Source organism: Muntiacus reevesi, chromosome 15 (assembly GCF_963930625.1).
Source record: "Muntiacus reevesi chromosome 15, mMunRee1.1, whole genome shotgun sequence".
Lineage (NCBI taxonomy): Eukaryota > Metazoa > Chordata > Mammalia > Artiodactyla > Cervidae > Muntiacus > Muntiacus reevesi.
Window position 1 is genome coordinate 48,508,877 of NC_089263.1, and position 27,623 is coordinate 48,536,499.

A 27,623-nucleotide genomic window follows, 5' to 3' on the forward strand; every position below is an offset into this window, starting at 1 on the left:
TTACAAATGGAGATAGCAGAAACAATAAGCTAAACTTGAGTCATCCTTGTATCATCTTCAGTCTGTATTTATTCTCATTCTTTGGAATTGTACTACTCCTCATGTTTGCCTCTGTGGATAAAATAAGTCATAGCCAAAGTAAAACCAAAATGCTTTTACTCATTTCAAGAACATTTTTAAAACTCAGCCTATTTCTACATTAAAAATTGACAGTGATTGAGTGTCAGTGATACTATTATATAGATCTTGAGGGAAAGCAAGTAAATATTGTGTCTTATAGAGCTAGGTTGATTATTATTTAGATTGACATAGAACTTTTAGAAACAGAAATCAGCAATCTGCTGACGTGGAGTTAAAATACAAATGGTACATCTCTGTATTTTCTCCCTAGATGTATGGGTTGAAATAAATGAATTTTATCTATTTAAGAAAAAAACAGGCAACTTGGCAAGCTATTAACTCCATGAAAGTGAAAGTCACTCAGTCATGTCCAGCTCATTGCGGCCCCATTGGCTCTACAGTCCATGGAATTCTCCAGGCCAGAATATTGGTGTGGGTAGCTGTTCCCTTCTCCGGGGGATCTTCCCAACCCAGTTCTTCTGCACTGCAGGCTGATTCTTTACTAGCTGAACCACCAGGGGAGCCTGAGAATACTGGAGTGGGTAGCCTATCCCTTCTCCAGCAGATCTTCCCGACCCAGGAATTGAACCTGGGTCTCCTGTATTGCAGGCGGATTCTTTACCAGCTGAACTACAAGGGAAGCCCTCTTTAACTCCATGAGGGCAAGACTGATGAGATTCATTCATTCATTGCTGTATCCCCATTGTAGGGTTTCTTGTACTTAGTAGGGATGATTAGTATTTAACAGTAGCCTACAAGTTGAATTCATTGAAATATAAAGAAAATTGAACTTTGATGTATTGTATGAGTGTTTAAACTATTTTCAATTATGAGATAAGAAAACTTCCAAAAGTGAAAAGCAGACTGCTGACATATTTATTAGAATCAGAGCCTATTACAGATTCCACTGGAAAGCCTTATTATGCAAACCTATGAATATTTAAGTTCTATTTAGTGATATTCCTGATAGAGATTGAAATTGATCACACAGTTAACAGCAACTATACTTTTCAAAGATACATCATTAGCATATTTTGATATCCTTTCTTTTTTATTCTTGTCTCCTTTGAAGAGTCCCTGTAACCATTCTGCCAGGTGTTTGGGAAGATATGTAGTAGCTGAGCACCCTTACTTCTGTCACCATCCTCAAAACCAACTTTGGAGATGCTTTCACCCTGCCCGTCTTCTGCAGCAGCCAGGCAGAATGCTGACTCCTTCTCCGCAGTGAGGAACTCTTCAGGCTCCAGAAGTAAGTTGATCGCATTCAGTTTGGTCATTGCCAGTGGGTTTAAAAACACTTTAGGTGAGGCTAACTGGAAATCTTGCTAATTAATATACAAATTAAAATCCATTATTATTCATCACTGAATATTTCTTCTATGTTTTGAGTCCTGTCTTTTGGAGATACAAATTCTACCACATTGATGTTGCTAACCTATACTTTTATGGAATATTCAAAAATTTTTTGATATTTCACTTGTGTTATTATAAATTGTATTTGCAATCTTGAGACATAGATGTGGGAGAGATTAACATAATAATGGTTGCACATGAATAAATAGATTAAGAATGACCAAGTTTTTTATCAAAGTTCCTTACCTGATGAATTAAGAAGATGGAATAAAATCCCTGGTTTTTGAATCTTGATACTCTAGTACTCCTTCCAGGTCTGTGATCCCTGTTACTTCATAGAAGGTAAGGGACTGGTGCTAGAAATAGTACTTTTTTTGATTGGTTGATTTACTGAATGACATGTTCTCTGTGTCACTGAAGGAGTTATGGCAGCCTATACATATGCATTCAGAAAAACTAAGGACAAGGGAAATCGTATGTAGGAAAATTAAAGGAAAAAGAGGCACATGAAGTATTGTGTATACGACCCAAAACCAAATTCCCAGCTACGTGTTTATCTCTCTTCTTTCTAGTTGCTGGATAAATCAGGTAAATACATTAATTACATGAATATTTGTATTCACAGGGTTTGATAGTAAAGACAGTTTATTTCGAACTTTAGACTTTCCTTTTTGCCATTCTATCTTTTTGCCATTTTTCTAGTTTATTTGGTTTAAATTTAGAATATTTCTTTTTTACTTTGCCAAAACTCTGGATTTAAGTGCCTCTTGCTGCTGTTAAGGACATATTTGTATCACATCGTGACCATATAGGAAATGATTATGGGTGTATTTTTACAGACAGCTTACATTTGATGTACACTGTCCTACTGACTGACTGATGTTGTCCTAGTAATTCGGTGCTTGGCAATTGAAATTTCCTTGAAGGGAATGAGTAGGAGATACTTAATAACCTTACTTTTATTTTACAACATATTGCAACTTAATATGCCACCAACAGACAAGTCTGTGTCCTTAGAGAATATAGAAACTGTTAAGAATTTATTTCTGAATCATAGTGTTACCCTTGTATAAGACTTAAAACAGGCCGCCAGTATGTCGTTGCTAGTGTTCTGAAAATAATATAGAAGGACTAATTTTAAGACATAAACAGAAGAATGTATTGGATTATGTTGAGATTAATTCATTATAACTCTAACTGTAGCATAAAATGATAAATCTGAATATACAGAAGATACATTACAGATCATTATTTTAGTGTAGATTTTTTTCTATGTATATTTTATTATATTGTGCTCTTTATGTACATGATTTATTCATTTATCTTAAGAATTGTTTTCATGGCTTTTGTCCTTGAGCTTTTTTAAAATAAAACAACTTGAGGAAGACATTCTAAATTTTCCACCTTTTTCTTTTCTTAAAGAAATTGAGGATATTCTTTGAGCCTGAGGTGATTTGACACATTTTTTAGATGTGGACCATCTGGGGTTTGTTTCTTAAAGGCAACCCCACAAGAAGCTGCAGAGAGTTTATCCGCCCAAACAATGAATTATATAATTAATTAATTTTTGTTTTTCACAGATAAGGCTGACTTTTTCTAAATAAACATCAGACTTTATGAAAGCTGTTAGCCAAGGAAATGTATCTACTGATGTTGATTCCCTAGTGTAAATCACAAGACTTAGTGAATTCAACTACATTTTCATTTACTAATGGCTATAATCAAGGCCAAAGGGATTTACTTAATTAACCTGGCAATAGAAGGCTAAACAGAAATAATTTATATATTGAAAACGACTCTTCTGAGTTAATGTTTAATTCAATTTTTTTAATTGCCAGTCCATTAGTCTGTAAAAGTAGAACCTCCTTTTCCATTTTATTTTTTCCTTTGGAGTAACATTAGGCTAAAAGTCTTGGATAGAATTAATCACACTTAAAAAAGAGAAAGTAAATACATTCCTAATTAGGTTCCTCAAATTTCAAATAGCTCATTGAAAATTCATAGCACATCCATTAAAATCCCTTTAAAAAACTAAATGAGATACTAGGAACTTTCTTAGTGGAAGTAATGAATGGAGAAGTAGTAAAAGAATGAGATAATGGAAGGCCTGTTTGTTATTAGTACAGGTCAGCTGAGGTGGTGGTATTATGATGGTTATTTTTCTCACTGTGGCCTTTTCAATTAGTTTTGATCAGAAGAGAATACTTTTATCTATTTCTGCTGTTCTTGTTTAGCTAAAGCACAGATAAATTTAAAGAATAAAGAATAGTGTCTGAAGAGGAGATGTACATGCTTGTGTAAATATATCAGTTCAGTTCAGTCGCTCAGTGGTGTCTGACTCTTTGTGACCCCATGGACTGTAGCATGCCAGGCTTTCTTGCCCATCACCAACACCCGGAGCCTACTCAAACTCATGTCCATCATGTCAGTGATGCCATCCAACCATCTCATCCTCTGTCATCCCCTTCTCCTCCAGCCTTCAATCTTTCGCAGCATCAGGGTCTTTTCCAGTGAGTCAGTTCTTCCCATCAGGTGGCCCAAGTACTGGAGCTTCAGCTTCAGCATCAGTCCTTCCAGTGAATATTCAGGACTGATTTCCTAAGCATAATTTAATATACTCACAGCAGCAATGATAGTTACAAGGCTAGTGTGCCTTCCGAAGAACAAGGTAGCCCTGGGCTGTGCTACATCACTTCAGTCGTGTCCGACTCTGTGCGACGCCATGGACTGCAGCCCGCCAGATTCCTCTGTCTGTGGGATTCTCCAGGCAAGAATACTGGAGTGGGCTGCCTTTCCTTCTCCAAAGATAGCCTTAATGACATTAAATATGTAATAGGAATATGGGGTAGCTTTAAAAATTTGAATATGGTCTCTGCTAGTGTTTTGTTTTTTTAATTTCACGTATATACGTATATCTTTAGCCATATATGTATGGCTAAATCATTGAAATCATTGGCACTTGAAATCATTCCAGATGCTTGAGCCACAAAAACATAGAGAATTAGGCTTATTGATAGGACAAAATTACACACCGAAGTAAATACATGAATTAGGTTCAATAATCCTGAAAGGTAGAGCAGAGAGTAAATATGTTACATCATGCAGTGCTCAGTATGAAAGGAAGGGAGAATAAAAAACTTTATATTGAGTTTCATTTATTTATATACTTAGTGCCAGTCATTTCCGAATTGATATGTCTAATCACCTAAGTGCCTTGATTTAACATGTCGCAGACTAAGCTCTTGGCCATCCTACAAACACCTTTTTTAAACAGACTTGAGCTCAGTAAATGACATCATCCTGTACCAGGAAAAAAAATAAGAATCATCTGTCTCTTTACTCTTTCTTTCCACAGTTCCACCACCTAATCTGGTCATATTTACCTACCAAAATATTTCTTAAATTCATCCACTCTTCTCCATTAGGGACCATCAGTATCCTGGTCCGACCATAATTTTTCCCCTGGGCTACTTCAGAGACCTCTTGAATTATCTGCTCACTTGCACTGATGCACTTACTCTGTCTCCATAGGTAGCAAATAGAGCTTTACAAAATAGAAAATTGAGATGACACACCTCTCTAAAGACCATTCCCCTTAGAACACAGACCAAGTTTTATCATGGCTTACAACACTCCCATGGGTGAACACTTATTTCTAAGTGCCTCCAGCTCAACCCACATGATGCTCCCTTCCTTCCCTGCATTCCACATGCCTTTCAGGGCTTCTTCCTTGTCATATGGCTGCCACTGAGATCTTTGCACGTGGTTGATTCTCCCTAAGTGGGATAACCACTCCCATCTCCTTTTGGCCTAGTGTCTCAACACAGTATTTGCTACCTGAAGGAACCCTTTCTTGCTCCACCTGACAAGATCATCCCCTTGAATTTTAGGGTCTCATAGCACCTTATAACTAATTCACTGACATCTTGTCTCTCTGTGCAGCTGTCTGACTAAAACTGACTTCATCAGGATGAAAGCCCTGTAAAGTCACAGTCCGTGTCCATTTTGCTCAATATTGTGTCTCTTTTTTTCTTTAGGCACTGTGAAAACAGGCATAGAGTCCCTCCCTCCCCACACCCATGTGTGTGTGCGCGTGCGTGTGTGTGTGTGTGTGTGTGTGTTTTAAGAGAGGAAAAGCCTCTGAGATCTGTAAAATAATCACTACGGCATCAGAGAACATTGTCACAGACAGGAAATGTTACTGAAAATTTAGTGTTTATATTTTGCCTTTCTATCAACTTGGGTCTTTTTGTTGTTTTTATTTTGTTGTTTGTCTTTCTTTAGTGACTTATAGTTTTCCTTATGACTTTCTTGACTTTGTTATAAAGTTCCTGAAACTCTGATTCTACTGACAAGAGCTAGGGCTTTTATTTCTAGAACTAATAGCTTTGCAAGTAGTGGCCTAAATGTGTTTATGTCTATACTGACAATGGTATATATTAAATATAAATGTTTAGATGTTTAAATATGAGTGTTAAATACAAGGCACAGGAAGCTTTCATCATGTAAAACATGAACATTTTTTGCTTTTATTTTAGAAAATAAAGGTTCTGATAACATCAGCTAGAACAAAATTTTTAAGTATTAATATCAACTATTAAATCTCTTGATTTGTGTTTGCATTTTCCTCTTTTCAGAGCATGACCCCATTTTATTTCAGGCTCATCATTCACAGTGGGTGGCTGCTTTTCCAGTGCCCTACGTCCCTTCTTAGCTCAGCATCATTCTTCAGGGTCTTGTTTTGAGATCCATGGCAGATCAAGACCTGCCCTTACTATTATGAAGCAGATACAAATGAATCTAAGTAAAATTTTGGTCTAAAAATAATTGTGGATCAGTAGGAGAAGCTGGTAAAGAATTTGCCTACAATGTGGGAGACCTGGGTTTGATCCCTGGGTTGGGAAGATCCCCTGGAGAAAGGAAAGTCTATCCACTCCAGTATTCTGGCCTAGAGAATTCCATGGACTATTTAGTCCATGGGGTCACAAAGAGTCAGACACAACTGAGTGACTTTCACACTCAAACTCACACACACCCACTCTAGTATTCTGGCCTGGAGAATTCCATGGACTGTATAGTCTCTGGGGTTGCAAAGAGTTGGACATGACTGAGCGACATTCACTTTCCTTCAAGAGAAGTAAGGGCATTATGACTCAGAAAGAACTAGCAAAAGATACACAGTGAAGGAAAGCTACACATAGTCATGTTCAGGGGAAAATGAGCTTACCTGTATCTGAGATTCAGTTCAGTTCAGTCGTTCACTCATGTCCAACTCTCTGCGACCCCATGAACTGCAGCACGCCAGGCCCCACTGTCATCACCAACTCCCGGAGTCCACCCAAACCCATGTCCGTTGAGTCGGTGATGCCATCCAACCATCTCATCCTCTGTCATCCCCTTTTCCTCCTGCCCTCAATCTTTCCCAGCATCAGGGTCTTTTCCAATGAGTCAATTCTTCGCATCAGGTGGCCAAAGTATTGGAGTTTCAGCTTCAACATCAGTCCTTCCAATGAACATCCAGACTGATTTCCTTTAGGATGGACTGGTTGGATCTTTTTGCAGTCCAAGGGACTCTCAAGAGTCTTCTCCAACGCCACAGTTCAAAGCATCAATTCTTCGGTGCTCAGCTTTCTTTATAGTCCAACGCTCACATCCATACATGACCACTGGAAAACCCATAGCCTTGACTAGACGGACCTTTATTGATAAAGTAATGTCTCTGCTTTTTAATATGCTATCTAGATTGGTCGTAACTTCCCTTCCAAGGAGTAAACATCTTTTAATTTCATAGCTGCAATCACCATCTGTAGTGATTTTGAAGCCCAGAAAAATAAAGTCAGCCACTGTTTCCACTGTTTCCCCATCTATTTGCCAGGAAGTGATGGGACCGGATGCCACAATCTTAGTTTTCTGAATGTTGAGCTTTAAGCCAACTTTTTCACTCCTCTCTTTCACTTTCATCAAGAGGCTCTTTAGTTCTTCTTCACTTTCTGCCATAAGGGTGGTGTCATCTGCATAACTGAGGTTATTGATATTTCTCCTGGCAGTCTTGATTCCAGCTTTTGCTTCCTCCAGCCCAGCATTTCTCATGGTGTGCTCTGCATATAAGTTAAATAAGCAGGGTGACAATATACAGCCTTGACGTACTCCTTTTCCTATTTGGAACCAGTCTGTTGTTCCATGTTCAGTTCTAACTGTTGCTTCCTGACCTGCATACAGGTTTCTCAAGAGGCAGGTCAGGTGGTCTGGTATTCCCATCTCTTTCAGAATTTTCCACAGTTTATTGTGATCCACAGTCAAAGGCTTTGGTATAGTCAATAAACCAGAAATAGATGTTTTTTCTGGAACGCTCTTGTTTTTTCAATGATCTAGCAGATGCTGCCAATTTAATCTCTGGTTCCTCTGCCTTTTCTAAAACCAGCTTGAACATCTGGAAGGTCACGGTTCACAAATTGCTGAAGCCTGGCTTGGAGAATTTTGAGCATTACTTGACTAGCGTGTGAGATGAGTGCAATTGTGAAGTAGTTTGAGCATTCTTTGACATTGCCTTTCTTTGGGATTGGAATGAAAACTGACCTTTTCCAGTCCTGTGGCCACTGCTGACTTTTCCAAATTTGCTGACATATTGAGTGCAGCACTTTCACAGCATCATCTTTCAGGATTTGAAATAGCTCAACTGGAATTCCATCACCTCTACTAGCTTTGTTCATAGTGATGCTTCCTAAGGCCTACTTGACTTCACATTCCAGGATGTCTGTCTCTAGCTGAGTGTGAGTGATCACATCATCGTGATTATCTGGGTCATAAAGATCTTTTTTGCACAGTTCTTCTGTGTATTCTTGCCACCTCTTCTTAATATCTTCTACTTCTGTTAGGTCCCTACCATTTCTGTCCGTTATTGAGCCCATCTTTGCATGAAATGTTCCCTTGGTATCTCTAATTTTCTTGAAGAGATCTCTAGTCTTACCCATTCCGTTGTTTTCCTCTACTTCTTTTCATTGATTGCTGAGGAATGCTTTCTTGTCTCTCCCTGCTATTCTTTGCAACTCTGCATTCAAATGGGTATATCTTTCCTTTTCTCCTTTGCTTTTCGCTTCTCTTCTTTTTACAGCTATTTGTAAGGCCTCCTCAGATTATGCAGTGTAATTCTTATTAGAAGTAGAGTTTGTCTGGGCCTCAGAGATAGGTTTCAGCCTTGAACTATTGTTAATGTGCTGATGCATTGTCCCATTTAGGTAAAAACTCCAGAAGCTAGAGAGAGAATGCATGGTTCTCCCTAAAGCCCTTAAGTACTGACACCAAAATTAAAAATGTCTTAGCTGGCAGTATTTGATGAGAAAGGCCTCTGCTCTGTCTAATGTTAGCGTTGGCCCTGTGGGTTGCTAATACTATAGCTCTTACTGTGAAGAGTCCTGGGAAGAGGTCTGAAGAAATGCTTTGCTTTAGGAGATAATGATTACTTTACATTTAGGGCCAGAAGAAATTGATGTCATGTGGAGAGTACTTCTGGCAACCAGCATTAGATGCATGGCAGCAATCTTAATTGCAACGCATTGGCTAAGAAACTCATTGAAAAAAATCCAGTTTTTATGGACCCAACCTTACCCAGTTTATTGTAATGAGCACCCTGTTCCACTGGCTATGCTGTTCACCCCTTTTGAATCGCTATGCTCTGCACTAGGAGTATTTTAACATATGTCAGATTTGGAATTCTCTGGGTATACCAAGGCATTTCTCCATCAATATTAAGTAGTGTGTGGGAGGCTTTACAGAAAGGGGGAAAATTGGCAGTACAAAGGCTTCTTTTAGAAAAAAATTCATTTTACCGTGAAGAAACTCACAGACTGGGAGAAAATGTGTATGCTATATTGATCATAAACAGCAACTTAATATTGCTAATGACATAACATGAAGGGAGGAAATATTCAAATATATACTCAGAACTACATGGAAAGATGTGTAAAAATCAGAGATCTTAGAGACATATCATTGCTAGCTGAAAATATTAGTAATATAAGAACACCTAGAGACTTGATTTTGAAAACTGCTCACTTTGTACATTTAACTTAGATGATATGGTTTTGACACAAAGGTATTTAATATTTGTTAATAGAATGTTTAAGAACACCAGTGGTGCTGAAGATATTTTATCACTGAGAGGGAATCAATAAGGCATACCACTGGGAATGCAGACAAGCAAGAGTTAATGTGTGGGTTCCTCTAAATGATAACCTTTCATCACCCCTGTTTACATATGTAAAGCTGTAGGAATGACAACTGTGACCTTGCAGCATGGTCATTTGTCTTATTAATTAATGGGCTGTTAGGAATATTCAAGGTATTACTTACGTGACATAAACGCATGTTCTGTGTGTGTATATGGTGAAAGATCAGACAAATGAGTTTTAGCAACTGAGATGACAGCTTTGGTGCTGAGGTAAAACCATCTTTTGTTTTAAGGTGACTATTCCTGTTAGTATCAGATAGCTCTAAATCCATAATAAGAATCTGGCTTTCTTTGTGATCACTTGCATGCAAATATGGATTACTGTGCTAAATCCTGAAGCCTTAACACACTGTTTAATATCTAGAAAACAAATAACCTTTTAATACCTGCTTACTTATTTATGTCTTGAAGATAGTATTCCATTACAGGCAAATGAGTGCCTCTTAGATTATTTCAATACTTACTAACAATGATTCTAACACAGAAATAATTTGCAATTGAGAATATGCATCCATTATATATAAAGAGACCAAAAGATGCACTTTTCCATAATAAGAATTCTCTACTTAAGACAGAACTGAAACAGAAATACAGACGAAACATTTTATATGCAATTTAACAAAATGTTTTCATTTTATTGGATTGTATTTTGAAGCACTTTTCATATTTATTATATGCATCTTGAAATGAAATGTTAGAATCTCAAAATTTTAGATCAGATTTAATTAAAGAATGACTCTATATGAAGCAATTAGAGTGATAATGAGAGTGGACCTATATTATTCATGTATTTTATTGATGCAGTTATATGTAAATATCCTCATTCTGGAAACTGGTATCCAGGAATGAGTCACGTAATAGTGAGCCTGGCATGCACCCAGTATCTGAATCACTTGGGTTTGTCCTGTATTCATCGTAACATACAAGTAGCTTTTATTAAAGGTATAGAGAAATTCTTTAAACCTCTTTAGCAATACTTTGCTATTTTTTTATTGGTAGTTTCACAGTAGTATTCCTGATTTCTAATACTTGAGGACAGAATCCATGTGATTCCACATGCAGTTGTACCAAGAATATTTATAAAAAGAGATCTATACTACTCTGTTATGAAAAGTTATGATAAATAAGGAACATATTGAAGAAAATATCCAATAATAATCTAGCAATCATCAATCTAACTTATCCTTACCCAGTCTTGTTAGTATCTTTATCATTTATTTTTGCTACATGATATCCATGTGAACAAGTAATATTTTGTTCTCATGTATTTTAAATCTCAGAAATGATCATATCTGTGCTGTAGATTCAGGCAAGTGTTTTGCTCAAATAGAGTTTTTTATGCTTTTGTTTCTTAGGATATTTCTTGAGTCACCTTCAGAAATAAGTCCAGAAAGCAGTAACTCTATATAAGATGTACTACTACATGAGAAACTCTTATTTAATCTACTTCAAATAAACCAAAAGACCACTTATTTATGCATTTTACAGTGCACTTTTGTGCATGGTACTCATATAAGAAACAGCAAATATCAGGGATTTACTTTAAAAATGTACAGATCAAATACATTAAAATAATAAGAATGACTATATATATATATATAGTGTTTCTCTTTTTCAGTGTTAGTGAATATATATTGAATATATTGTTGAATATATATTAAATATATAGTGAATATATATTGTGTTTCTCTTTTTCAGTGTTAGTTACAGTGAATTCACTGTAATTCCTTGCAAATTAGTAATCTCTGCTTAGGACGTAGAGGAACTTTACTTCACTAGAAAGTAAATTAACCAGCAACCCATGATCATTCTGAATAAATAGAATTTTACTAAAACTCAAAAACAAGAATAGATGTCAAAATGTTTGGTTAAAATTATACAAATTATCTTCTATCTCAAATCCAAATATGTAATTTAATACTTTAAGTGATCCAAGTATTATAAATTCTGGAGCATGTAAAAGGGTCTCATGCAAGTAAGATATAAAAATAGTGTAAACATACAGTTTAAAAAGTAGATATTCCACGTTCATTCAGGGAAGGACTCAATATTGTCAGAATGTCATTACTTGTCAACTTGATCTATAGATTCAATGCAATTCCCATCAAAATCCCAAAAACTCCTTTTGTGGCTATTCATAAACTGATTCTAACATTTATTTTGAGATGAAAAAGACCTAGAATAACCAACACAATATTGGAGAAAAACAAGGCTGAAGGACTGATGATGCCCAATTTCAAGTTTTACTGTAAGACTATGCTGTGCTCAGTTGCATCTGACTTTTTTGAACCCCGTGGACGGTAGCCCTCCAGGCTCCTCTGACCATGGAATTTTCCAAGCAAGAATGCTAGAGTGGTAGCCACTTCCTGCTCTAGGGCATCTTCCCAACCCGGGGATTGAACTTGCATCGCTTGCATTGCCTGCATTGGCAGGTGGATTCTTTTACTACTGCGCCACCTGGGAAGCCTTCACTGTAAAGATGTGGTGATTAAGAAAGTATAGTGTTACTGAAAGAATGGGCAAATAGATCAGTGTACTGGCAAGTATAGAGGGGCCAGAAGTGGACCCCCATAAGTACAGTCAACTGATCTTTGACAAAGGAACAAAAGCAATACAATGGATTAAACACAGTCTTTTCAACAAATGGTTCTGAAACAGCTGTTCATGCACAAGTAAAAAAAGGAATCAAGACATAAACTTACAAGCTTCACAAAAGTTAGCTCAAAATGGATCAGAGACCTAAATATAACATACAATGTTATAAAATCCTGTAAGATAACATAGGAGAAAACCTGGATAACATTGGGTATACCTTTTCGTGTACAATACCTAAGAAACAATTTACAAATAAAATAATTGATAAGCTGGACTTCTTTAAAATAAAAACTTCTCTTTGAAAGATACTTGTCAAGACAATGAGAAGACTGGCTGCAGACTGGGAGAAAATATTTTCAAAAGACACATCTGATAAAAGACTGTTATTCAGAATGCACAATGAACTCTTAAAACTAAACACTGAAAGCAGAACTTGTTTAGAAAATGATCCAAAACTCATGTTCATTGCTAGTAGGAATGCAAGATGGTCCAGCCACTTCAGAAGAGAGTTTGTTCCTTACAAAACTACCCTTGCCGTAGGATTCAGCAATCATGCTTTTTTTCTGTTTACTCAAAGGAGTTGAAAACTTAGGTCCACAGACACACAAAGAGAGAAATGGGAACCTACTCCAGTACTCTTGCCTGGAAAATCCCATGGATGGAGAAACCCAGTAGGCTACATTCCATGGGGTCACAAAGAGTCGGACACGACTAAGCGATCACACACACACACACACACACACACACACACACACACACACACACACACACACACACAAACTGCCCACAGATTTGTATAGCAGCTTTATTCATAATTGACAGATGCCTATTACTAAGGAGGGAAGCCAATCTGAAAAAGCTACATACTGCATGATTCCAAATATATGATATTCTGGAAATAGCAAAACTTACGAAAACAGTAAAAAGATTAGTGGTTGCTGTGTGTTTGGAAGTAGGGAGTGCATAGACAGAGCATGGAGGATTTTTAGGCCAGTGAAAATACTCTATATGATGCTATAATGATGGACACATATCATTATTCATTTGTCCAAATCAGAGAATGCAAAGCACCAAGAGTGAATGGTAATGTGGACCATGGACTTGGAGTAACTAGTGTGTCAATTTTATACTAATTATAGCATATTAGTTAACATAATTATTAATAGTTGTCCCAATCTAGTTGAGGATATTATTATTGAGAAAGTTGATACATGTGTGGGAGGCGGAAATAGTAGTTATATGAAAAATATGTTCTCAGTTTTGCTGTGAACTTTAAAACTGCTCTTTTTTTTTAACTGCTCTTAAAAAATAAAGTCTTAATTAAAAAATAGCATAAACATTTCAGAAGTTTTATTGTGGAACTTTCTTCCATGTTTCAGGTTTTAAATAAATTCCTTAGACATTATGAAATATTTTGTCTATTATTTGGAATTGACATATTTGCTATGGGTTGCTTTCTCATTTTTATATTTACTAAAATTTACTTGATATATTAGTAAGATTGAAAATCTGTGCAAGAGTTTACTGGACTTTCAGATTTTCTTTTTGGTAAAACTCTTTGCTAAACTTTATATTAGGGTGTAGCAGTTTTTTAAAAATATATTTTGCATCCTAGTTGTTCATGGATTCTTTTGAGTCCCACACATATTGCCTAGAATCTGTGGCTACTGTTTTCACTTTAATAATGCTATACTGTATTCATTAAGGACTAATATTCTAGGTTCAGGGGTTGAGGTGGGAATAAGATTTTTTCTTCTTAAATAAGACACAGACTCACAAGGTGCGGGTCATAACCCGGTTATAAAGCTTCAGTGCCTGCATCTGATCCTTGACATTCAGAAGGGTGAGAGGGAGATGCATAGCTGATATTATATTACCTCTGAGGAGTGGTTTACACGCACTAAAGTCAGTGGAGACTGGGCGCTGTGAAATTGTTCTTACTGCTTTCAGATTCCCAAGGAAACGGCCCTTTCCCATCCTGGGAAGAAATAGCATTTCCATTAGAGAATCTACAGTAAAGTAGGGGTGACCTGGATAAGATTACATTGCCTCAGACTGTACTGGAGAGATGGTTATTAAGCACCCTTTTTTATGATATTGGGGCTTCCTAGGTGGCTCAGACAGTAAAGAATCTGCCTGCAATGCAGGAGACTTGGGTTCAATCCCTGGGTCAGGAAGATCCCCTGGAGAAAGACATTGCAACCCACTCTGGTATTCTTGCCTGGAGAATCCCATGGACAGAGGAGACTGGTAGGCTATACAGTCCGTGGGTCACAAAGGGTTGGATATGACTGAGCGACTAACACTTTCACTTTCTGACTTGAGGTGAGACTATTCCTGGGCCTTATGTAGTTTTGTTCTGTGAGTCTTCTGTGCTTACCTACACTAATAACACAGAGGTAGTTTTTAAATATAAATGTTACTAATATATTCAACGTTTCACACACAGTATGCATGCCATAATTCAACATACTTTACTGTCATCGTTTCATCAGTATATTTTACAAAATATTTAATAGTTTCAGTCTTTAATTTTAAGTACAGTGACAAAAGCAAGCAAATCATTTTTACAGAAAAATATGCACAAAGGACCCCTCTGGAAAAGGCACTATCTCAGGAACTCATTACCCAGATAAAGTGTTTTCATTTTAATGTGGCAGAATTCCCCGTTGTTTTTTTTTTTGGTTTTGATATATGTGTGTATGCTTTGTTTTTTGCATTGTTTAAGCTTTTGTTCTCTAATACTGAAGAAAGGAAAATATTTTTCTATGTATTCTTTTAGTATTTTAAAAGTATCTTCACATATTTTTGGACAGTCTAGAAACTATATTATATTTGGAGTTTTATTTTAGGCTTTTTTTCCCCCATTTTGGTAATCAACTGTTATGATACTGTTTTTTATTGAATGCTTTATCCTTTCCTATGGAACTGAAATTCTAATTCCACCATACATAGAGCTTTCCCATATGCATAAAGGTATTTCTTGATTTTCTATTTTAGTTTATTATTCTGTTCATCTCTACACAAAAACTGTGCTGTAATCTAATTATTCTACTTATGTCTTGCTAGATGGTAAGATGAATGAATCCACTCCTTTGGTTCCTCCCTCACATTTGCTTTGGCTAATGTTGGTTCTTTACTCTGTATCCTTCTGTTTCAATCTGGGATACAGAAGTTTGGTGAAAAATCATGTAAATTTTACCAAAGTCACATTTGCTCAAATAATTTTAGTTTGGGAAGAAATATATTATTTTTTCAATTTTTTAGTTAATCTATCAATGATCTTTTGTAGGTTCTATAATAAAGTTTTTTAAAAAAATTCTCCTTGTATGTCTTGAATTTCTTTTATTTCTTCATGATGTTTTGTGCTTTTGCTAATAGACTTTCAAAATGTTACATCTTCAGCTGATTGTGCCTGTATAGTAACGTTGCTTTTTAATCATTTTGCTTTCTAAGCAACTTTACTAAGTTATTACTAGTTTTAGTAGTTTGTAGTTGTTTTTATCTGTAAGATAGCAATATTAAAATTTTCTATTAAAATTCTATTACCTAATTACTGGTTAGGAGATCTATTTGCATAGTAAATGCCGGTGATGGTCATGGCCATTCTAATATTTTCTCTCCTTTAAAGAACTGTTTTTCATGTTTTGTCATAGTGTATGATGTTTGCACTGTCATTCTATGGTAGGTACCAATTTAAGATATATGAATTTTTACAAACTAGGGAAGCACAATTTTCCTTTTCAGCATTTTCTTGATAATGAATGTTATGGAGTTTCTACTGTGATAGTTTTAGATTATAATGGATCATGATAATGGGACTCATCAAACCTTAACTCAGTTTCTGATTCTGTCTTTATTTTAAGATGGTCTTTTTTTCCTAATTTACATTGTACTTAGCATTAGAATGCCATTAAGGAAATTCATGGGTTCCTTTTTTAGGGAAGAATAGAATCATACTTGAATCCCTCAAGATTTATTATGTTTACTTTATTAGAATTTCCTCTAGCCCCAAAATCATAACCTTTTCTCTGCACTCTCAAGAAAGTTTGATTTTGGCATATTTAAATATAAAATCTCTGTAATAGCCAGAAATAGTATGACATATATGATTTTTAATCTGAATCTAGAAACCAGTAGGAAAAACATTTTTAAAGTAGAAAGTAAGCAGATATTCACACAAGTAAATAGAATTTTAGAAGAGCATAACTTTCTTCATTTCAAGTTGAAGTATTAGCCCGGACTTGCCTGGCAGTCCATTGGTTAAGACTCCTTACACCCACTGCAGAGGTACTGGGTTCTATCCTGATCAGGGAGCTATGATCCCACATGCCTGGAGGTGCAGCCAAAAATGAATAGATAAATTAAACTGAGGGATTAGGGACCAAGAGAAGACTTTTTACTATATCTGAGCTTCACAATTAATGAAAGAAACTGGCTTAACTTCTTCTAAGGTATAACTTTAAATAAAGTTCCTTTGCTATGGCTGTCTTACTCTTCTACAGACAAATCTTTTTTTTTTTTTTTTTTTACATTCTTCTAGTCTAGTTCTTTGATTATCATCACCTTCTATACTGCTGTTTACTCCCATTGACTGGTTGTTGTTATGATTATTATATTATGGTTTAGTATTTTGCTGAAAGTGTTCTTATTTTATAGCAATAATTAATAATTGCAGAAAGGTTCACAAAACATGTACATTTTAATGAATTACTCCAGTGTACAGAATTCTTGTCTGGAAAATCCCATAGACAGAGGAGCCTGGTGGGCTACAGCCCATGAGGTCACAAGAGTCAGATACAACTTAGCGACTAAACCACCAAATAACTATGAGTTTACCACTCAATTCAAGGAATTGAACATTGTCATTTTCCTTCTTTGCTTGTATCTGTAATATTATTCATCTTTACAAGCCGACAATTATCATGTACCATGATCTAAGCTCTATAGTAATTTCTTTGTTTTTAAAAGTTTTGCTTCCTATGAATGCTTTCATAACCTATATAGATAATTAGTTTTGTAAAATTTTGAGCTGTATGGAAATGGATTAATACTGTACTGTACTTGCCATTTGTGTCTTGTATCTTTTGCTTTATATTAGGCTTTTGGAGATACATTTCAGGTGTTGTATATAGATCCTCATTGTGGTAGAGTTATCTGTTCTATTAATACACTAAACTGTATCTCTTCTCTTTTTGGTGTGTTTATGTTATTTTAGGTTTAATACTACTGCAAATAAAGTACATTGTTACACACATGCATTGATTTCTACCTAAATATCATATATATTTTGTTAGATTTGTACTCATTAATTCCAGGAGGTTTTTTTGTTTGTTTTTTTTTTTTTAATTCTTTGGGATTTCTTTATGTAATCAAGTAATCTCTGAAAAATAGTTTTATTTTTACTTCCCAATCTGAATAACTTTTCTTTTCTGTTTATGTCCTTTTGCACAAGTTAGGACTTCTAATACAGTGCTGTACGGGAGTGATGAAAGTAAACAGCCTTGCATTGTTTCCAGTCTTGGAGGGAGAACACCCAGTGTCACACCATTAAGTAAGATATTAGCTGTAGGCGTTTTGTAGAAGTTCATTACCAAGTTAAGGACATTCTCCTTTATTCTTAGTTAGCTGAAAATTTTTATCATGGAAAAGTGTGGGATTTTTGCCAAATGCTTTTTGTGTCAATTTGATATATGCTTTTTTTATTAGCATGTTCATGTGATGGAACATTGATTTTTAATTTTTGAATTAGTCTTGCATGCCAAGTATAATACTGATTTGTTTATTATGTGTTATTTTTTTATCATTGGATTCAATTTGCTGAATTTTTTTTTAAAGATTCTTACATTTATCTTAAAGAAAGTTCTTGGTCTGTAATTTTCCATTCTTTGCAGTGTCTTTATTTGGTTTTGGTACTAGGGTAATGGTGGCCACATGGGGTGAGTTAAGGAGTATTACCTCTGCATCTGTTTTCTGGGAGAGTTTGTGTAGAATCAGTATCATTTCCCCTGAAGTATTTGGTAGAATTCACCATCGAGACAGTCTGGGGCAAGTGTTTTCTTTTTCAGAAAATTGTTAATTGTTGATTCAGTGTCATTAAGAAATAGAGACTTAGTCTGAATATCTATTTCTCCTGATGTGAGTTTTGGTACTTAGTATCTTTCAAGGAATTTATTCATTGCATGAAAATTATCAAATCTGTGGTTGTAGAGTTGTTCATAATATTCTCTTATTAAACTATTTAATGTTTGTTGAATCAGACATCAATAATGATGGCCTTACTTTTGATATCAGTAATTTATATCTTCTCTGTTTTCTTCTTTGTTATCCTGGTTAAAGTTTATCAATGTTATCGATCTCCTCATAAAACCAGATCTAAGTTATATCAATTTTCTCTTTTGTTTCCTGCTTTCCATTTAATTTTTATTATTTATTTTCTTCTACTTACTTTAGTGTAATGTTGCTCATCTTTCTCTAGCCTTCTAAGGTGAAAACTTAGATTATTGATTTTATATCTTTTTTCCTAATATGTGTGTTCCATGCTACATGGAACATACATATGTTCCATACAGATGGAACATATGGTTCCCAATAAGAAGTGCTTTTGCTTTGTTCAGTTTTCAGTAATTTGTATGTTTATTTCCATTTAGTTCACACTATTTCTAATTTCTCTTGAAACTTCTTTGAGATATGAATTATTTAGGAGTATGATGCTTCATCTAAATATTTTTATATTTTCAGCTTTCTGTTATTGATTTAATAACACTTATTTTCATTGTCATTTGATAGCATAGTCTCTATATTTTTTATCCTCTTACATTTGTGAAGGTATGTTTTATTCCCAGAATGTGCTCTATCTTGGTTATTGTTCCATATGAACTGTAGGAGAATGTATATTCCACTGTTGGATGACACGTTGTATCAATGTGAATTATTTCAAGTTGATTGATAGAAGTGCTGTTCAACTATATCCTTACTAATTATTTGCTTTAGAATCTATCAATCACTAAAACAGAAGCGTTAACTTTTCCAGCTGTAATAGTGGGTTGTCTGTTTCTCCTTGCAGTTCTGTTTTGCCTCACTTCTTTTGATTCTCTGATGTTAGGTGGGTACATTTTATGGATTGTTATGTTGTCTTGAAAAATAGACCGTTTTATCATTAATTAGTGGCCTTCCTTGTCTCTAGCAATCTGCTCTGAAGCCAACATTGTTTGAATTTAATATAGCTATTCAGCTTCTTTGGATTAGTATTAATGTGGTCTTTCTCCATCCCTTTACTTTAATTTGAGTTTTTTTGTAAAGAGCATATAGTTAAGTTTCTTTTTTAATTGAATCTGACAGTCTCTGTCTTTTACTTGGACTGTTCATGTATAAAATCATTATTGAATTTGTTGTATTAATTTCAACCACATTGTTTTTTATTCATCGCATTTGTTCTTCTTACTTTCTTAACTACTCCTATTTTTCTACCCTTTCAAAGATTTTAATTGAGCATTTTATGTAATTACACTTTCTCTTTTGTATTTATTATATATACTCCGTTTTAAGATGTTTAGGTGGTGCTCTCGTATCTGCAATATACATTTACCTTTAAGTACATTTTAAATAGCACTGTAGTAGTTCACAAGCATATACACAATTTAGGCCATTCCCAATTTCTTCCTCCCATCCTTTATAATATTGTTACCATCCAGATAACCACGATGGTGTGATCACTCACCTAGAGCCAGACATCCTGGAATGTGAAGTCAAGTGGGCCTTATGAAACATCACTGCATACAAAGCTAGTGGAAGTGATGGAATTGCAGTTGAGCTGTTTCAAATTTTAAAAGATGATGCTGTGAAAGCGCTGCACTCAATAAAGCCAGCAAGTTTGGAAAACTCAGCAGTGGCCCAAGGACTGGAAAAGGTCAGTTTTCATTCCAGTCCCAAAGGAAGGCAATACCAAAGAATGTTCAAATTACCGTACAATTGCACTCTTCTCACACTCTAGTAAAGTAATGCTCAAAATTCTACAAGCCAGGTTTTAACAGTACGTGAACCGTGAACTTCCAGATGTTCAAGATGGATTTAGAAAAGGCAGAGGAACTAGAGATCAAATTGGCAACAATGTTGGATCATCAAAAAAGAAAGAGAGTCCCAGAAAAACATCTACTTCTGTTTTACTGACTATGCCAGAGCCTTTGACTGTGTGGATCACAATATACTGTGAAAAGTTCTTAAAGAGACGGGAATACCAGACCATCTTACCTGCCGCCTGAGAAATCTGTATGCAGGTCAGGAAGCAACAGAACGGTACCTGGAAAAACAGACTGGTTTCAAAATGGGAAAGGAGTATGTCAAGGCTGTATATTTTTACCCTGCTTATGTAACTTATATGCAGAGTACACCATGTGAACTCCCAGGCTGGAGGAAGCACAAGCTGGAATCAAGATTGCTGGGAGAAATCTCAATAATCTCAGATATGCAGATGACACCACCCTTATGGCAGAAAGTGAAGAACTAAAAGAGCCTCTTAATGAAGGTGAAAGAGGAAAGTGAAAAAGTTGGCTTAAAACTCAACATTCAGAAAACTAAGATCATGGCATATGGTTCATCATTTCATGGCAAATAGTTGGGGAGAAAATGGAAACAGTGGCAGAGTTTATTTTGGGGGGCCCCAAAATCACTGCAGATGGTGACTGCATCCATGAAATTAAAAGATGCTTGCTCCTTGGACGAAAAACTATGACCAACCTAGACAGCATATTAAAAAGCATAGACATTACTTTGCCAACAGAGGTCTGTCTTGTTAAAGCTATGGTTTTTCCAGTAGTCATGTTTGGATGTGAAAGTTGGACTATAAAGAAAGCTGAGCACCAATGTATTGATGCTTTTGAAGAAGACTGGTGTTGGAGAAGACTCTCCTCTGAGTCCTTGGATTGCAAGGAGATCCAGTCAGTCCATCCTAAAGGAAATCAATCCTGAATATTCATTGGAAGGACTGATGCTCAAGATGAAACCCCAATACTTTGGCCACCTAATGTGAAGAACTGACTCATTGGAAAAGACTCTGATGCTGGGAAGGATTGAAGGTGGGAAGAGAAGGGGATGACAGAGGATGAGATGGTTGAATGGCATCACCGACTCGATGGACATGAGTTTGAGTAGGCTCCAGGGCTTGGTGATAGACAAGGAAGCCTGACATGCTGCAGTCCTTCGGATCCCAAAGAATCAGACACGACAGGGCGACTGAACTGAACTACCATTCATTTCATTTAAGCATATGTTGTATTCATGCAAAATATTATTATTGTTATTATTTTAAAATAGTAATAGTTATCTTTTAAATTGATTAAAAATAAGAAAAATATTTCACCTTCATCTTTTTCCTACTCTGATACTCTTACCTTTCTGTTGATTTAAGTGTCTGACATATCACTTTCTATTTCCCTGAAGAACTTCTTTTAAAATTTCTTCATCTGCTTCTGATGAATTCCCTCACTTTTTATTTTGTCTGAGACAATATTTCTTTCTTCTTTATGTTTGAAGGAAAATGTTTCTGAGTAGAAAATCTTAGGTTTTTTTTTTTAATATTATATATGTTTTAATTCACTTTCTTTTTGTTACATCTTTTCTGATGGTAAGCCCAACTCAGTCCTTAGACTTACTCATCTCTAATTAAGGTGACTTTTGCCCTTGGATTTCTTTCAAGAATTTCCCTTTACACTTGATGTACTGCAGTTTGAATACAATATGCCTAAATATTTATTTTTTTGTGTGTTTGTTCTGTGTAGATTTTCCTGCTGGACCTGTAGTTTTGTGTTTGTTTTTAATTTTAGAGATGTCTCAGCCAGGATTATTTTAAATATTTCTCCTGTTCCATTATCTGTTTCTTCTCCTTTGATTTTACAGTGGTGTGTTTTTGATCTTTTGAAACTGTCCCATAGTTCTTGGATATTCTGCTTCTCTTTTTTTACTTATGTTTCAGTCTAGGTAATTTCTTTGGACATTTCTTCAAACTACTAATTCTTCAGTTTTTCTGATTAAAACTTGACTTCATTCACTCTACTAAGGCGTATGCTAAGGGCATTTGTTTCTGTTACAGTTTTTTTTTTTTTTATATTTTATCATTTTTTTGATTCTTTCTTATAGTGACCATCTCTCTGCTTTCACGTGCACCTGTTCCTGCATGTTGTCTGTCTTCTCCTTTGCAACTGTTAACACCTTAAACATAGCTACTTTATTTTTTTATTTTATTGAGGTGTAGTCAATTTAGAGTGTTGTGTTTAACTTCTGCCGTACAGCAAACTGACTCAGTTGTACATGTATATATTCTTTTTCATACTCTGTTCCCTTATGGAATATCAGTTCCCCGTGCTATAAGTGTATCCTATTTATAATAGTATATATTTGCTGATCCCACACTCCTGAGCCTCTCCTCCCCAAGACCCCTCTCCTGACAGCCGCAAATCTGTTTTCTATATCTGTAAGTCTGTTTCTGTTTTATATTTAGATAGGTTCATTTGTGTTGTATTTTGGACTCCACATATAAATAACATCATATGGCCTTTCTCTTTGTTACTTACTTCACTTAGTATGGTATTATTGAGGTCCATCCATGTTTCTGTAAATGGCATTACATTATTTCATTCTTTTTTTATGACTGAGTTGTATTCCATTGTGTGTATATGTGTGTGTATGTACGTATACATATATATGTACATGTATTTATGTGTGTGTGTGTGTGTGTGTATGTATCCATTCCTCTGTATGTATACATATATATGTACATGTATATATGTGTGTGTGTGTATATATGTATCCATTCCTCTGTTGATGGACTTCTTCAGTTTTTTTCCATTAGTCTGTTTCTATGTTTTGACTGTTCTAAATAATGCTGCTGTGAACATAGAGGTGCCTGTATCCTTTAGAATTAGTCTGGGTGTATTCCAGGGGTAGGATTGCTGGGTTATATGTTATATGTTAGTTTTATATGTTAGATTATATGTTAGTTTTATTTTTAGGTTTTTTTTCCAGAACCTCCATACTGTTTTCCATAGTGATTGTACCAATTTCCATTCCCATGATGCACACACATTCCCATCATGAATATAGGAGAGTTCCCTTTTCCCCATATTCTTTCCAGCATTTATTATTTGTAGACTTTTTAATGGTGGTCATTCTGTCTGATGTGAGATGATGCTTCATTGTAGTTTTAATTTGCATTTCTCTGATAATTAATGATGATGAGCATCTTTTCTTGTTGTCCTTTCATGTTGGATATCTGTATGTCTTCTTTGGACAAATGTCTGTCTAGGTCTTCTGCTCATTTTTCAATTGACTTGCTTGGTGTTTTGTTATTGAATTGTTGGAGCTGTTTGTCTATGTTGGAAATTAGGCCCTTGTCAGTTACATTATTTGTGAATAGTTTCTCCCAGGCCATAGATTTTCTTTTCGCTTTTCTGTGGTTTCTTTTGCTGTGTAAAAACTTATGAGTTTGATTAGGTCAACGTAGTTATTTTAAATTCTCTCTCTGATAACCACAATACATAGTTATATCTGAGTCTTGTTCTGATGCCTGCTTTATTTCTTCAGTCTGTGGTTTTATTTATTTATTTTTTTTATCTTTTGTAGTACATTAGATTTTATTGGGCTTCCCAGGTGATACTGGTAAAAAATCCACCTGCCAGTGTAGAAGATGCAAGAGATAGGGGTTTGATCTTTGGGTCAGGAAGATCTCCTGGAATAGGAAATAGCAACCCTCTCCAGTATTCTTACATGGAAAATCCATGGACAGTGGAGCCTGGTGAGCTGCAGTCTATGGGAGAGCAGAGAGTTGGACACTATTAAGTGACTGAGCACCTAAGTTTTTATTAAACATTGATATCTTGCAGTAGATAATAGGGCCTGAAATAAGTGAGCCTTTAATGTGAGGATTTATTTTCATATGGCTAGAGATGAGTTTGCTTAGTTTTTGCTGAAGCTATGGATGCTAAAGGCTTGATTCTTTTGGAGTCTTTTTCTTTGTTTTTTCTCCTCTCATAACTTTGGGTTTCTTTTACTCCTCATCAGAACAAATCTGTGTCTTACAGTTACCTCAGCCATAATCAGCTTTTTAAAAACTGGACTTCTGTTGTGCTAGCAAGTGAAGAAAGAGAAATATTCTATAATCTTATGCTTAAATCTGTCTTCCTGTGAGGTGTGACTCTTGGCTGATTTTCACAAGTGTTCCTACAGTGTTATAGCCCCCCTCCCATGCCCTGCCAACACTAATAAATGAGTCAGAAAAGCTTGATGGGCTGAAGTGTTGAAGAATCCCTTCCCAGAGGCCCAGAGACAGGATTTGTCTTTGGTAAAATCTTTTCTTTTACAGAGTAAGCTTTTGTTGTAAAGGACATGTAATACTGCCATTTACCTTTTCAAATTTGAAGTGACTTTCTTTTAGGTGAAGTATTGTTTAGTCTCCTGTTTATAGTCAGTTTGATAATTTCTACCTTTTAATTTGTTTTCAAATCATTTATTGCTCATGTGATTATGGATGTGGTTGGGTTTTAATTTTCCATTTTGGTTCTTCTTTTCTATTTGTCTCATATGTCCTTGCTTCATTTTATACCTCTCCCTTCCTTCTTTAAAATAATTAAAAATTCTTATGATCTCATTTTATTTTTCATATTGTTCGACTCTGCAATCTCATGGACTGTAGCCCACCAGGCTCCTCTGTCCTTGGGATTCTCTGGGCAGGAATGCTGGAGTGGGTTACCATATGTTTCTCCAGGGGATCCTCCATCCCAGGGATCGAACATGGGTCTCCTATATTATAGGCAGATTCTTTACTATTGGAGTCATATTGGAGTGACTACTGAATTATATAGTTCTACTTTTTTTTTTTCAGAGTTGGTTCTAGGGTTTAAAACATGCACCCTTTTTTTAACTAATTTATTTTTGAATTGATGGGTAGTTGTTTTATAGAATTGTGTTGGTTTCTGTCAAACATCAGCATAAATTAGCCATAGGTATTCCTCCCTCCCCGTCCCACCCCGCTAGGGTGTTACAGAGCCCCTGTTTGTGTTCCCTGAGCCACACAGCAAATTCCCGATGGCTGTCTATTTTACATACAGCAGTGAAAGTTTCCACGTCATTCTTTCCATACATCCCACCCTCTCCTTCCTCCCCAACACCCCTCGCCTCTTGTCCATGAGTCTGTTCTCTATGTCTGTGTCTCCATTGCTGCCTTTCAAATAATTTCATCAGTACCATCTTTCTAAACTCCCCGTGCATGCATTAGTATGCGGTATTTGTTTTTCCCTTCCTGACTTACTTCATTCTGTGTAATAGGCTCTAGGTTCATCCATATCATTAGTACTGACTCAAAGGTGTTCCTTTTATGGCTAAGTAATATTCCATGTACCACAGCTTCCATATCCATTCATCTGTCAGTGGACATCTAGGTTGCTTTCATGTTCTAGCCATTGTAAATCGTGCTGCAGTGAGCATTGGGATGCATGTGTCTTTTTCAGTTTTGGTTTCCTCAGGGTATATGCTGAGTGGTGGGATTGCTGGGTCATATGGTGGTTTTATTCTTAGGTTTTTGGGGTTTTTTTGAATCTCCATACTATTTTGCATAGTGGCTGTATCAATTTACATTCCCACCAACAGTGCAAGAGGGTTCCCTTTTTCTCCATACCCTCTCTAGCATTTATCATTTGTAGACTTTTTGACAATGGCCATTCTGACTGGTGTGAAGTGATATCTCATTGTAGTTTTGATTTGTATTTCTCTAATAATGAGTCATGTTGAGCATCTTTTAATGCAGCTATTAGCCATTTGTGTGTCTTCTTTGGAGAGATGACTGTTTAGGTCTTTTTCCCACTTTTTGATTGGTTTGTTTGTTTTTCTGGTATTGACTTGTATGAGCTGCTTCTATATTTTGTAAATTAATCTCTTGCCAGTTGCTTCATTTATTATTATTTTCTCCCAATCTGAGGGTTGTCTTTTCACCTTGTTTATAGTTTTCTTTACTGTGCAAAAGTTTTTAATAAAACATACATCTTTAACTTACCAACATTTTCCTTTAAGTGATATACCTTATCACTTACATTACAATAACCTTGCAGTGGTGTATATGGATAGTATTCTCACTCCTATCTTTTGGGACATTGTCATATTTTACTTCTACGTGTGTTATAAACTTTACAACATGTTGTTATTATTTTTACCTTAGATGGTCAGTTATATGTTAAAGAGATAAGCAGTGACAAAAAGTACTTTTACATTACCCACATGTTTACATATATATACATTCATTCTATGTAGTACCATTTTCTTTTTAGATAAAGAACTTTCTTTAACATCTCTACTAATGTAAGGCTGCAGGTGATGAATTTCTCAGCTTTTGTTTATTCCAAAAGTATTTAATTATTAATTTTTGAAGTTATTTTTGCATACTCAATTTGCTTTTTAAAAATTTTAGTGCTTGAAAGATGTTACTCCACTTTTGTCTTTTTAACGGTTTCTGGAGTCTTACATGCTTGTTCTTGCCTATATTCTGCTATATGTAATGTGCATGTTTCTGTAGCCATTTTGGAGTTTTTCCTCTTTATCACTGTTTTGCTGAAAATTGATTCAATTTTGTCTTGGTGTGGTTTTTTAGATTTCTTTTGCTTGTGGTTTGTTGAGTACCTTCCATCTGTCAGTTTATGATTTTTTGTATCATCTATGGAAATAAGTTCACCATAGCTTCTTCACATTTATTTCTCACTTGACAACTTTTCCAAGTATACATATGTTGGAATGTTTGATAGCTTCACAGGTCACTGATACTCTGCATATTTTTTCTTCTTGTTTTTGTTTGTCTCATTGTTGCAGTCCTTAGCATTTTTCTCTCTGTGCTTCATTTTTGATAGTTTTAAAAAGCTGTGCTTTTACATACACTAAAAAATTATTCTTCAGTGTTTAATCTGCTTTGGATATCTTGTATATTTTTAATTTTTGACATTACATTTTTCATATCTAAAGGTTTCCTGTGGTTTCCTATGTGTATCTTCCATTTTCTCCTCTTCTTGGTCATGTTTTCATCTAACTTCTTGAGCATATGAAGCATTTTTATTATAGTTGTTTTAACATCAATGTCTGTTGTTTTTATCATTGCTTTCTTTTCTGCATCTTTTTCTGTTGATTGAACTTTCTTTGTTTGGGGTCATCTTTTTTTGCTACTTTAACTATCCTAGTAACTTTTAAGATGCCAGACACAATTTTATATTTTTTGGTTGGTGTGTTCTAGAGCATCTCTGTGGGGATCTCTGGAGCTTTCTGTATGTATCTCCATCTTCTCTGGTGTCTGCCTATA

At 35.5% G+C, this 27,623-nt stretch overlaps 1 protein-coding gene across 1 annotated transcript in view; it reads left to right on the plus strand.

Annotated features, from left to right (window-relative positions):
• LRFN5 (leucine rich repeat and fibronectin type III domain containing 5) overlaps window positions 1-27,623 on the plus strand; it is a 290,011-nt gene that overhangs the window by 142,051 nt on the left and 120,337 nt on the right. The window contains exon 2 of the mRNA XM_065906709.1: window positions 1,193-1,369. The gene's annotated coding sequence lies outside the window, so the exon portion shown is untranslated. The remainder of the gene's footprint in view (window positions 1-1,192; window positions 1,370-27,623) is intronic.